General features: G+C 37.9%; 1 pseudogene; it reads left to right on the forward strand.

Moving 5' to 3' along the window:
- The first annotated feature begins 8208 nt into the window (after window positions 1–8208).
- LOC100342976 (phosphatidylinositol N-acetylglucosaminyltransferase subunit C-like) overlaps window positions 8209–13035 on the forward strand; it is a 142402-nt pseudogene continuing 137575 nt past the window's right edge.

Raw genomic sequence — 13035 nt, forward strand, 5'->3', positions numbered from 1 at the left:
TTGCTCTTTCACATAGTAATTATAATTATAGAAAAAATTAAGTCAGTAACCAGGTGTACACAATGTTATATGAACCAGAAACTCTAAAATGTTATTCTTAAAATTGAAAAATTGCATGTATATCAGTTTCCTAATGGTGCTACTTTGTGATGCACTACCATTTCAATACATTATTAAATGACATGGAAAATATATAAGGTGAATCAAATAAACACAAAAATATATAGAATGTGATACTATGTTCAAAAAACAAGCAATATTTAAAAGAAGACAGACCATAGCATCATGATAATAGTGATTTTGTTTGTGAGGTGAAATCATGAGTAATTTTATAGTCTGCCTGTATTTTTGTACTTTACACATTGTAGAATGCAAATCAAATAGTTTCCTAATCAGAAATGTGAAATAAACATAAATTTTAAGTGCCCACTTCACTTGGTACTATTCCAGGGAAGGATGTAGCCTTCTGAAATGCATCCCATTTTGAGCTTTTAGGTTTCAGCCAGATGCCAGGCACACTGACTGACATTTGGCGAGAAGGTTTCTTGGTTTAAAGTTCCCTTGGCCCAACTCTTAGAAGTTCATGGAACAGATGGCTTCAATTTGAAGGACGTATCTGGTAATAGACAAAGGCAAAGCTGTCCCTTTGTGCTAAAGGAAATAGGGCATTGACCAGGAGACATTTTCAGTTCTGGCATTTTTCTCTAGCTCTTTCAAACAAAGGATTTGTTGCTGAACTCTGGCTCACAGAAAGGGTAAAATCAATGTCACAGGAGTTTCTGTAGCTCATTTAAACAGCCTTGTGTTGGTTCACCTTACAGAGTATGGGCCAATAGACAAAAACTGAAGTGATCTGGAAAGGCAGTGGGTGTGCGTGTTTGTGTGGTGTAGCAGTGATGCTCCTCCGGAGATTTCCTTGTCAAGTCACCGCTTTCTGACTCTCTCATCCTTTGTGGGTGCTTAGAGGTAACAGATCTGAAGAGAGAACATTCAGGTAGCTGTGGTCAGAACCGTGTGCCACCTGTGATGAGCTCATCACGCTATCCGAACTTGTCTTGGTTCTGATGATCACACAGAAGAGGCAAAAGGAGTCTTTAACATGATTCACAGACAATGCATGGGTTTCAAAATTTTTTCACCACAATAAACTTATCTTTTAAATCCATTTCTCTATGAACTGTGTGAAATACCATCAGAGGAGGAACAATGTGGATGCCCCAAACATGAGTCTTTTTATGTTAACCTACAGCCAGCAGGAAATCCAGCTGATATCCTTGGGCCTTTACACAAATTTCTCCTGTAAGTTTCCCCAAAGTGGAATTAGCAAGATTGAGTGTTGCCTGCTGTATTTGCTACTTGTTTTACCTGTAAGTATTATGGTCATGTATTTAACATGATGGGGTGGGGGGTTGGTTGTTAATCACAGAAAACCTGAAAGGAGATAGTGCAGTTCAGTTTCTGGTGAGGTGAATCTCTATCCTCACTTAGCCTGGCTTCACCCGTTTTCTCAGTTTACTTCACTCTTGCAAACATTTCATATTCTCTTCCTACTTGTCACACTGACTAGGATAATTCCAGCACAACTTTAAACATCTCCAAATGTTTATGTCCAAATTATGAGTTATTTCTTTAAATAGGTTTATTACCAAATCTAAAATGCTTTTCTATGGATTTTCCTATTTTAATTCAATATATAGGTTTTCTCCTTTGATTTATTATCAGCTATCTATACAAATTGCTCCATATTTGACCATTCTCAAAGTCATTAGGAAAGTTGAAACTAGAGAGGATGAGGTATAGGAAATTATATTGGTGATTTCTAGCTGTTCTTCATTAATCTCATTCTTGATTCTATATAGTATTTTGTATTAAACAAGATTTTCTAAGAATTTGACATACATCAAAGAAGAGTGAAAACATCAGTAGCTGGATAATTGAAAACAGCTGATTTGCGGTCTGACTTTTGAAGTCTAATTGTGTGACCTTGAAGATGTTACTTCATTTCTCTGACTGCCTCTCAAATGTCAGTGGCTGCTGCTTTACTTACTGGCCCATGCCTACTGTGAGATCAAATGGGGCATTGTGTGTGCAAAAGAACCATAAATCTCTACACAAACATAACATATCATCAATGTGAAATATTAGCCTTGGTGTCTATATGTTTCTGGAAAACTGACAAATAGTTTTATGAGCTGGGCAAGTTCTAAAAAACAACAAAGAACAAAACAAGAAAAATTCCCACAGAAACATTATCGTCCTTTTATGGAACTTTCCATTTTTAGCCAGGAGATTTTGAACTCTGATGGCAAAAGCCATGTGTCAATCATATTTATGCTCTCATTACTGGATGGAGTATCTCGCTCTCATTAGTTGCTCAGGTATGAGAAACCATAAGGGCATATATGTAGAAATGCAGCATTTTCCCATTATCATCGATTCCCACATAGAAAAGCTAAGACTTGTAGGATGAGCTGATCATATTAAATCACTCTGTCTGACTACCTGGGTGAATCATATCCAGCTGATCCACCCCATTTTCCTTGGTTTAGTTGATGATCCTCACTTGAACACCAGTCCCTATGGATACTTTGCAAGCTATTCAAAGATGAGAGAATTCTCAAGAACTTTCGTGTATAAGAGCATATGTCTCCGTGTCTATGTGACTTGCACACATGCATATTTAAAAATCTTATTGGAAAATGATAGCTTCAAAGAGATACATCATATACATTTCATATGAAGCTAATTTAGTAAAAAAAAATGGATAACATTTTGTAATCCCTAGAATGTTGACAAATGAATAAAACATTGAGGTGCAAATAACAATAGGAAGAGAACAAGAAGGGGCAGGAAGAAATACTGAGGAGCCACAAATACTAAGGTAATTCTCTATGCTGCTTTTTGCTAATGGTGCTGAAACTCATGCCGTTAAGAGAAATTCAATGTGATTTTTTGTTTTTTGAGATTTTATTCTTCTGGAAGAATCTGTCTGAAGTGAAACAAAGAGAGGGCTATTTGTTTGCTTTAATCCGGAGAAATGTCCAGCTGTCTACGGGAGCTGAAGAGAGACATCTGCGAAGGCTCTCTGTGCCAACAGGTGGCATCATTCACGCAGAAATACCTGATTAGTTATTAACATGACTACAGTGTTTAAGAACAAGTTGCAACTGTTTTAGGCAGTGCTGCTTATAAAAAATATTCCATCAAAATGTATCTAACAACACAGCAGAACATTATATATTTTGGGGGTATTGTAGTTCAATATGTGGAAGTTTTCTGCTTCAGAGAGCAAAATTTATGAGAATATTACATTTTACTTTCCAATACATTAGTACTTGTCAAAATCACATTTTAACAACAGTTGAGCAGATCAGATGTACCAGGAAGTGAAACCTGTGACAGTGATCCAATCTGTGACACTTACCTGCCCCAGTGTGTCTTTGTATGTACAAATACCTCAGTTTGAACATCAGCATTTTAGAATAATTTATACAGTATTAGAATCACAGAACCTAAAATATGTAAAATGGGCTTCCTACTCCAATTATTTTATTTTGTCGATATAAATCAATACCACAAAGTTAAAAGACTTTCCTAATGTTTCAGAACCAGCAGATAACAAAAAAGCATTCAACGTTCTGTATTTTCAGTGCCAAGTTGTCTTCCTTATACCACATTGTGTTCTTATATTTTTTGTTAAAGAATGATCATACTTTAAAACAACAGACATGTTCAATGATGAGGAACACATTGAATTATAGTGTCTTCATAAAATGGAGTAATATGAAGTCATGAAAATCGTATTTCAAGAATAACATCTAAAATGGTCATGGCATATTAAGTGAAAATACTGATTACAAAGCACACATACATTATGAACCTAGGTTTGTAAAACTTAAATTTATATAATCCAATTCAATATTATCACTTATTATCCCTGTGTGGTAATACTACAGATAATGCTTATGCACATATTAGTGTTATTTCGTTTTTTTAATTTATTTCCTTTATTTGAAAGGCAGAAATACAAAGAGAGAAGAAAAACATGTATGTGCTTACACATAGAAGAGGAGAGAGACAGGAAGAGAGAGACATATCTTTTATCTACTATTTCAGTCCCAAATTAGCCACAATAGCTGGGACTGGGCTGGCTGAAACCAGGAGTCTAGAACTCCATTCAGGTCGTCTGCATGGGTAGCAGGGGCACAACGACTCAGGCCATGTTCCACTGCTTCTCTAGGTGCATTATCAGGGAGGTGGATCAGAAGGAGACCATCTGGGGCTCAAACTAGTGCTCATTTGGCACCTCTGTACCATAGGCTGTGGCTTAACCTGCTGTGCCGTAACACTGGCTCCTCAGGGTTGTTTCTGATCAAGAGTTACATTGTTTTTATAACTAGCTAAATGAATGCATGTAAATCAAAGAGCAAGCTAAAGCTTACTTTGATCACTTGTGTGATAAGAGCATGTTATAAACAATGTACTAGAATCACATGGATATGAGTTTGTATTTTACCTGTATATGTGACTAGTGCTCTTGGAGGCTGTGTTTCCTTATCTGGGAAGTGGAATTAATACCTGCTGTACAGATTTTGGTGGTGATTGAGATCATGCATATAATGCATATGAAGTGCCTTCCTCAATGGAGACACATGCAGCCATTGAATAAATCTTGGCTCACTTCTCTTTTATGAGTTCATAAATTTTTTTAATGCAAATTGCTATGAAGTGCTATTTTCATTAAGTAGCCACAAAAATCTGATTTTTAAAATCTATTATGCTATTGTTGAAATGTCTTGCTGTCTAACAAGTGAAGATATCAAGGACAGAATATGAGTTACTGCTTGTGATATTCATGTGAGAATATAGGACAAAGGGAAGAGTGTACATACAGGGTTAAAATGCTTTAACTATTGATTCAATAGCACCAACTTCTTCAATATATCAGATACACATCCATTTTCTGGTTCTACTCTTAAGACATTAGAAACTTAACCATCCTGAATCTTTGAGGTTATTTACCTAAATCCCCCAGTATATGTGTGTGTATACACACACACACACACACACACACACATATGGTATTGAGCAACTCTAACTCATTAGCTTAATTATTTTTCTCCATTTGAGAAACAGCATGATCCAGATGTTGGATAATACCTACATGAGCTAGTAACTCATTTTATTTTAGCAATCGAGCAACTGGGTCCCATTACTGCCTTGGCACTCAGTAAAAATGTCGTGTTGCATTAATCAGGTAGACTGTACTATTAACCAGTTCTTCCACACATCTGCCATGCAATGTTAAGAGCCCTTCAGATCATCAGAGAAATGTTACGTTGTACACAGTCTGGATTTAGTGGTACACCTTTCACATATGTGAAAATTCTCCAATTAGAACCTCTGGTTTTCTATAATGGTTCTTTCTTGCACAGTATTAGAAACCAGAGAGGTGTCTATATGGAAAAACCTTCCGCTGTTTTGTTCTTTTCAAAAGTGTCAAGTGTCAAAACACCTACCCAAACAGCAGAGGAAATGAGAAAGTCAAGATGATGTTAAAAGGAAAGAGCAGAAGTGAGAGGTTTCACTGGATGGAATTCATAATGTAAAGTGAGTGAAAGCACCTTTCAACTCCCTTGTTTCACACCTGCATGATATTTTCTGTCACAAAAAGGTTCAAAATACTGTGTGGTCCAAAGAATTGGTAATGAATCCAATGAAACACCCAGTCTTCTTACCTGGGTTGCTATTTCTAATCATGCGGCTGACTGTTTAGAAGTCTGGATAAAACAGAACATATTTTTTTTCTTATAAAAGTTGCAGCTGCCTCCTGACATTCATGATGAAATATTTTCATGTTTCATTAACTTGGTGTCTACTGGGTAAATATGTGGTAGCATTTATGGCGAAAACAGGTGCTTTTGTCAAGACCCAGACATGTTTTTGTAAAATTTTGACCTAAAACGAAATGGAAAACTGAAGATGGCATTTCCTTTTCTATTATCTCCAATGTGGGTTTTGAGGAAGATATTTGAATGGTCTGAATGAAGGCTTTCCTCTCCAAAATTGGCTAAGTGACATTTTAATATATGGCCCAATTTGTTGTGCTGATAGGCTTGATACTAAAGTAACTCGGAAATGCATATTACTCTGTTCTGATGAGATAGGTAAGCAAGCTTAGACCCTTATCAAAAGGAGGCATTGATATGGGGATGTTCTCAGAAAGCAAACGTTTGCTGCATAGACTTAGTTCCACTTGGTGGACAGAGCTCTGCCTGCCACAGTTAGGTAGCCAGAAAATAGTACTTGGAACAGTGGATTGTCTCTGCCCAAAGGGAAATGCTTTTGTTTTTATCCACTTCTATTTTTCTTCTTCATGCACAGACAGGCACCAGTTTGAGGCTTGCTGACAGCAGAAACAGAGACCAACCACTGTGAGTGACATTCATTTCCCTCACAATGACCTCTTGATTTATAGTCTAACTATGCCTTTGTCTTGAATTAGCGAAAAAAGACTAGGATTGAAAATGATGAAACAGAGACTGCTGGGCTAAGAGGAGTCTCCAGGGGCTTGCGCTGTGACATAGCAGGTGAAGCCTCCGCCTGCGGTCGGTGCCAGCATCCTATGTGGATGCTGATTCGAGTCCCAGGTGCTCCACTTCTGATCCAGCTCTCTGCTGTGGCCTGGGACAAGAGTAGAAGATGGCCCGGGGCCTTGGGCCATGACAGAAGCTCCTGGCTCCTGGCTTCAGATCTGCTCAGCTTCAGCTATTGTGGCTATCTGGGGAGTGGACAAGTGGATGGAGGACCTCTCTGTCTCTCTCTCCCTCTACCTTACCTTTTCTCTTTGTGTAACTCTGTCTTTCAAATAAATAAATAAATCTTAAAAAAAAGAGGAGTCTCCAGTCATGTTACTTTGAATTAAGATGAAGTCTCCAAATCTTTACTGCTCAAAGTGTAGTGCATGGATATACAGCATTGGCATTGGCATCACCTGGGATCTGGTCAGAAATACAGAGCTCTAGTTAATACCTCAGAATCTGCACGTTAATAGGATCCTTGGGAATGTGTATGCATAGCAATGTTGAAAAGCATGGGTGCTTTGTTGAGACTCCTTTCACATACTAATGTAAAGTCTGTTTCGGAAAATGTCCCATGAGCTGAAGAGAAGAATGTATTTTCTTTTGGGATAAGTGTTTCATAATGCTTTCCATTTAGTCTGTAGCATAGTTAAACTCTAGGGTTTCATTCCTTAGTTTCAGTCTGGATGAACTGTCCAGTGAAAAGTGAGCTATTGAGGTTCCCAGCGACTACTGTGCAATCTCACTTCCCTTTAGAATCAATAGTATTTGCTTTACATACTTGGGTGGTATGGTTTTGAGTGTATTGATTTTTTTTATCATTATTTAATATGTGTCTGAAGTGAGTTTCTTGTAGGAAGCACACAGTTGAGTCTCGGTTTTTACCCATTCAGCCAGTCTATATCCTTCAATGGAATGAAATTAGTAATCAACCAGAGGAACTGTGGAAATCATTCAAATATGTGAAAATTAAACCACCTGCTCATGACCAGACAACGGATCCTTTTCACTGCTCTTATCAACATGTTCTGGGAGTGCCAACCAGGAAGGATGGTTGTTGGGCACAAAGCTACAGTTGGATAGGAAAGGTAACTTCCAATGTGGTGTAGCATGGTGAGGCATCTGATTGAATGCAACTAATTGTGTGTTTCAAAATAGCTAGTAGAGAGGATTTGGAATATTCCTAACACAAATGATGAATGGGGCGATGGGTATGCTAATTAATCTGATCATTACATATTATATACATGCGTTGAAATATCACACTGTACTCCATAAATGTAAACAACTGTGTTTGCTATGAATAAACATAGATATATTAAAAGGGAAAAACACTGGTGCATAAATAGTCATGCAAGGGTCTTACTACATTATTTGTTAAATAACACAGCCTCTAGAAACATTGGCTGATTAGAAAGCAATTATCAACTCTATTAGTCATTGTTCTCCAGGGAAATAGAACCAACAGAATGTAAATAGAAAGAAAGAGATTTATAAAGAATTAATTCAGATAAGTTTGTAGCCTAGAAAGTCTTAGGAGTTGCAGCAGTGTGCAACCCAGAGACTAAGGAGAGCTAGTGCAGTGAGAATCTGGTCTGAAACTGAAGGCAGAGAATCAAGAGACCCGATGGTGGGAGCTCCAGACCAAAGGCAGCAGGCTCGAGACCTCAGCAGAGGTAAGGTTGCATTTCCGAGCTCTGAAGGAAAGAAGACACAGATATCTCAGTGCTTGCAGTTAGCTGGGTATTTCCATTACTAGACGGACAGATCAGCATTTTTGTTCTGTTGAGGTCTCGTCTGATTGGATGAGCCCTTTCCATATTAGGAGGACAGCCTGCTTTACTCGGTCTACAGATTTAGATACTAATCTTAGCCAAAAATCCCTCACAGACACATCCAGAAAAATGTCTGACCAAACATCCGGACACCCTATAAACCAGCCAGGTTGACACCTAAAAACGTCCAAGGGTCTGTGTTGTGATGCAGTAGGTAAAGCCAACGCCTGAAGTGCCAGCATTCCACATGGTGCTGGTTCAAGTCCTGTCTGCTTCACTTTCGGATCCAGCTCCCTGCTATCATATCTAGGAAAGCAGCAGAGGATGGCCCAAGTCCTTGAGCCCTTGCACCCATGTGGGAGACCCAAAGCAAGCTCTTGGCTCCTGGCTTCAGTCTGGTCTAGTCCTGGGCATTGAGGGCGTTTGGGCAGCGGATGGAAGATCTTTCTCTCTCTGTCCCTCCTCTCTCTCTGTAACTCTGCCTTTCGAATATATAAATAAATCTTTTCAAAAACCCATCACAGAAAAGCACCTTGGAAGACACATGGTCCTGACCAATTCTGGATATTTTCCCTGTGCATTTAGCTCAGGCCACAGATAGTATCATAACTGTAACAGAATATTGTGCTCAGAAACACTTTCGAAATTTTTCCTTCTCTGTCTTCACCACCATATCCCAATAATCCCTCACTATATAGAGAACAGCAGCACTCTTTAAGAGAGAAAAGCCCTAAGAGAAAGTCTCCCATGAAGCAACTGGGTATCTTTTAGCATGGCTTACTTTAGTCTTTAGGTGTATCATGTTTCAGCTTTTCTGTCCCTACCTTATTCTATTAGAAGGAATTTCAGATATGGTTATAATAGTTTTTATATTCATCATTAACTATGGTAATTCAATTTTCCAGCTGATTTATATTACTTATAAAGTGTCATATCTATTATTAAAAACTCAAGATTGCTTACTGTGTTTCTTGCTGATCTAATAAAAAACTGGTTATGTGTGTGAGATAAGTGCTTCAGATGTGGGTGTGCTGTGACTGGAACATAATCAGTATAGTGTCATGATTGGATTGGTGGAATTTACTAGAAATTCCTTTAGGCGATAAATGATACCAATCTACAGGAGGGCAAGCTGCATCAACCTCTCTTGAATGAGTATTTTTCAATTTCTCTATTTTATAATAATATTATGTGATGGCAAAATGTGCAACAACATCTAGTTCAACAGATTTTGCCAGCAAAATCCCTGTAAGAAAATTCTAAATTTTAGGGAAAGCATACAATTTGCAATAGCATAGTTTACACAAATTTCATGTTTCTACATAAAGTCCAAACTTTCATGAACAAGAATGTCAAGTTCTGCATTCTACAATTTTTAAAAAATTTGTTCTGGCAAAAATTTTGTTTTCAGAAAGGTCTAGCACATGTGGACTCGCAAGAGCTCATCTGCCTTGGGTTGAAACTCCTCTGGTTCATAAAGTTCTTTGAATGCCAGGGTGAATTTTCTCAGAGTTCACAAAACTTATTTTTTTCCTTCCTACTTTGGGTATAAAAGCACCTAACCATCTACAGGTTCAACCAAATGCCGGTGGTTGTAGGCTTTCTAAGAATTTATTAGTAGACTTCATTGGAAGGCTGCTGGCCCTTGTCCCTTCGGGGGAATGAGAGAATTCCTGAATGATTGTAGAGATTGATTCCAAAATGTGAGCTACTCCTCTGGTTTATTAGCTGATATGTTTTATTTTCTTAATCATGAATTTGTTTATATTAGAAAAAATTTAAAACAAACTACCAGACATTAAAAAAAAACTCTGAAATTATGCTAGTCTTGAAATGTTTTCATGTGGGCACAATATGCAGGATTTGGCTGTATAGATTTAGTCAGAAAGTACTTTTCTCTTTTTGGCTGTTAATGGAATGAATGTGATATTTTCACATATCAATATTTTTGTGTTACTACTGCTTATTTTATACTACTGCTTTTCAGTAAACCTGGCTGCATTTCTTCTTTTTAATTTATCTTAATACAGCCGATCTCAAATGACTCAAATAACTTAATTCAAATGCATTTTCTCACAAAGTTCACTTATTTAAAAACAGATCATAGGCCGGTGCCGTGGCTCAATAGGCTAATCCTCCGCCTTGCGGCGCCGGAACACCAGGTTCTAGTCCCGGTCGCGGCACCGGATTCTGTCCTGGTTGCCCCTCTTCCAGGCCAGCTCTCTGCTGTGGCCAGGGAGTGCAGCGGAGGATGGCCCAAGTGCTTGGGCCCTGCACCCCATGGGAGACCAGGAGAAGCACCTGGCTCCTGCCTTCGGATAGGCGCGGTGCGCCGGCTGCAGCGTGCCGGCCGCAGCATGCCGGCCACGGCAGCCATTGGAGGGTGAACCAACGGCAAAGGAAGACCTTTCTCTCTGTCTCTTTCTCTCACTGTCCACTCTGCCTGTCAAAAAAAAACAAAACAAAACAAAACAAAACAAAACAGATCATTTATTTTCACTAGTTGGATCTCCGTTTTTTTCAGTTTTTTTTTATTTAATGAATATAAATTTCCAAAGTACAGATTATAGATTACAATGGCTTCCCCCCCCATAACATCCCTCCCACCCGCAACCCTCCCCTTTCCCACTCCCTCTCCCCTTCCATTCACATCAAGATTCATTTTCGATTCTTTATATACAGAAGATCAGTTTAGCATGCATTAAGTAAAGATTTCAACAGTTTGCTCCCACACAGAAACATAAAGTGAAAAATACTGTTTGAGTACTAGTTATAGCATTGTTTGTGATGACATGAAAGAGACTAAGAGAAATGAAATAAGGAATTTATTTTGACTATGTTTAGTATAATATCTCCATGATTTTAAAGCTGACAATAAATCGAAAATAACTTGATGAAGCTTAGTAATGCTTCATTGTACCAGTAATTTTTATTTTTATATTTAAGATAGGCAAATTAACAAACATAATTATAACCCTCCACCTCTACTTAGGAATTAGAAATTAGTCAATGATTTTGACGGCACCCAATTACTTCCCTTGTAAGAAGAAGCCATAAATACTCAGAACTGGACCCAGTAGTTGCCCTTCTTTGACCACCTGCATCAAAGCTGAGAAGGAAGGCCCAGAGGATGAAAATATCATACTGTGTGTCCTGGGAGTTACAACGAAATATGAATGGCTTGTATCAATTTATTCATATAAATTTGTGGAGATATACATATATATATATCCACAATATGGAATATAAATACAAACATATATTGTTTGCAAGTTTTTCTATTTTCATATATACATCTCTAATTCTGTTTATTATTTTAACATGGTTCAGGTACACAAAAGTAACATCGTGACTTCTTACCATAATCTCCAAAGTAGGTTCCTATTAGTTTTATATTTTATTGTATTTGGTTCTTAGCAGCATTTCTTATTCTTTATTTTTGTTGAATTTCATTTTCAAGTAATTTTTCAGAGAATGAATCATGGATAATTCATTCACTGTGTTTTTTCCTATTTGCTTTATTTTGGTTAGCAGTTTCTTTTGCTAATTTTCTTGTAGACAGAACTTGTTATAGTAAGTTATAATAGACAAGTGTGAGGCCAAGGTGTTATTTTCTCACCTTGAATGTGATTTGCTTCATCCCTATACCATCCTCCCCTGCCCATAACCCTCTGCCTTCTGGTGTTACATAGGGGATTCCTATTTGTCTGTAACATTTAAAAAATATTAATAGGGGCCGGTGCTGTCGGATAGTGGGTAAAGCCTCCATCTGCAGTGCCACCATCCCATATGGGTGTTGGTTTGAGTCCTGGCTGCTCCACTTCTGATCCAGCTCTCTGCTATGGCTTGGGATAACAGTAGAAGATGGCCCAAGTCCTTGGGCCCATGCACCCACATGGGAGATCCAGAAGAAGCTCCTGGCTCCTGGCTTCAGATTGGCATGGCTCCAGCTATTGCAGCCAATTAGGGAGTGAACCAACGGATGGAAGAACTCTTTCTTTGCCTCTCCTTCTCTCTGTGTGTAACTCTGACTTTCAAATAAATAAATAAATCTTAAAAAAATTATTCATGTAAAGAGAATAGATTTTACATATTTCACTGGTACAGTTCTAAGAAGATAACCACACTTCCTTCCCTCTCACTCATTCATTCCTTTTTTTCCTTCAATTTTTTCACCAACATGATTTCAGCCCACTCTATAATCACAGGCTTAAGGCACCACTAACCGTAATATTCAGTAAATGAAAAGTAGAAAGACGACAATTCCACAGAAGTGTAAACAAAGGCCGAAAACAACAATCAAATCACATGATATCTGTTTCTTTCCTATGTATTTTTTGTGTTTTAAGCTGATTACCTCATATCATAGAAAACATATGATTTTTGTCCCTTGGGTACTGGCTTATTTCACTAAGCATAATGGTATCCAGTTTTACCAATTTTGCTGCAAAAGACAGGATTTTATTCTTTTTTATGGATGAGTAGCATTCCATAGTGTACGTACACCACATTTCCTTTATGCAGTCATCAGTTGATGGACATCTGGGTTGATTCAATATCTTAGCTATTGTAAATTGAGGTACAACACACATGGGGCTACAAATAACTCCTTTTTTATTTTAAAGATTTATTTTTCATTTATTTGAAAGGCAGAGTTACAGACAGAGGAGGAGAGACAG

The sequence above is a fragment of the Oryctolagus cuniculus genome, chromosome 4 (genome assembly GCF_964237555.1).
Source record: "Oryctolagus cuniculus chromosome 4, mOryCun1.1, whole genome shotgun sequence".
Taxonomy (NCBI): domain Eukaryota; kingdom Metazoa; phylum Chordata; class Mammalia; order Lagomorpha; family Leporidae; genus Oryctolagus; species Oryctolagus cuniculus.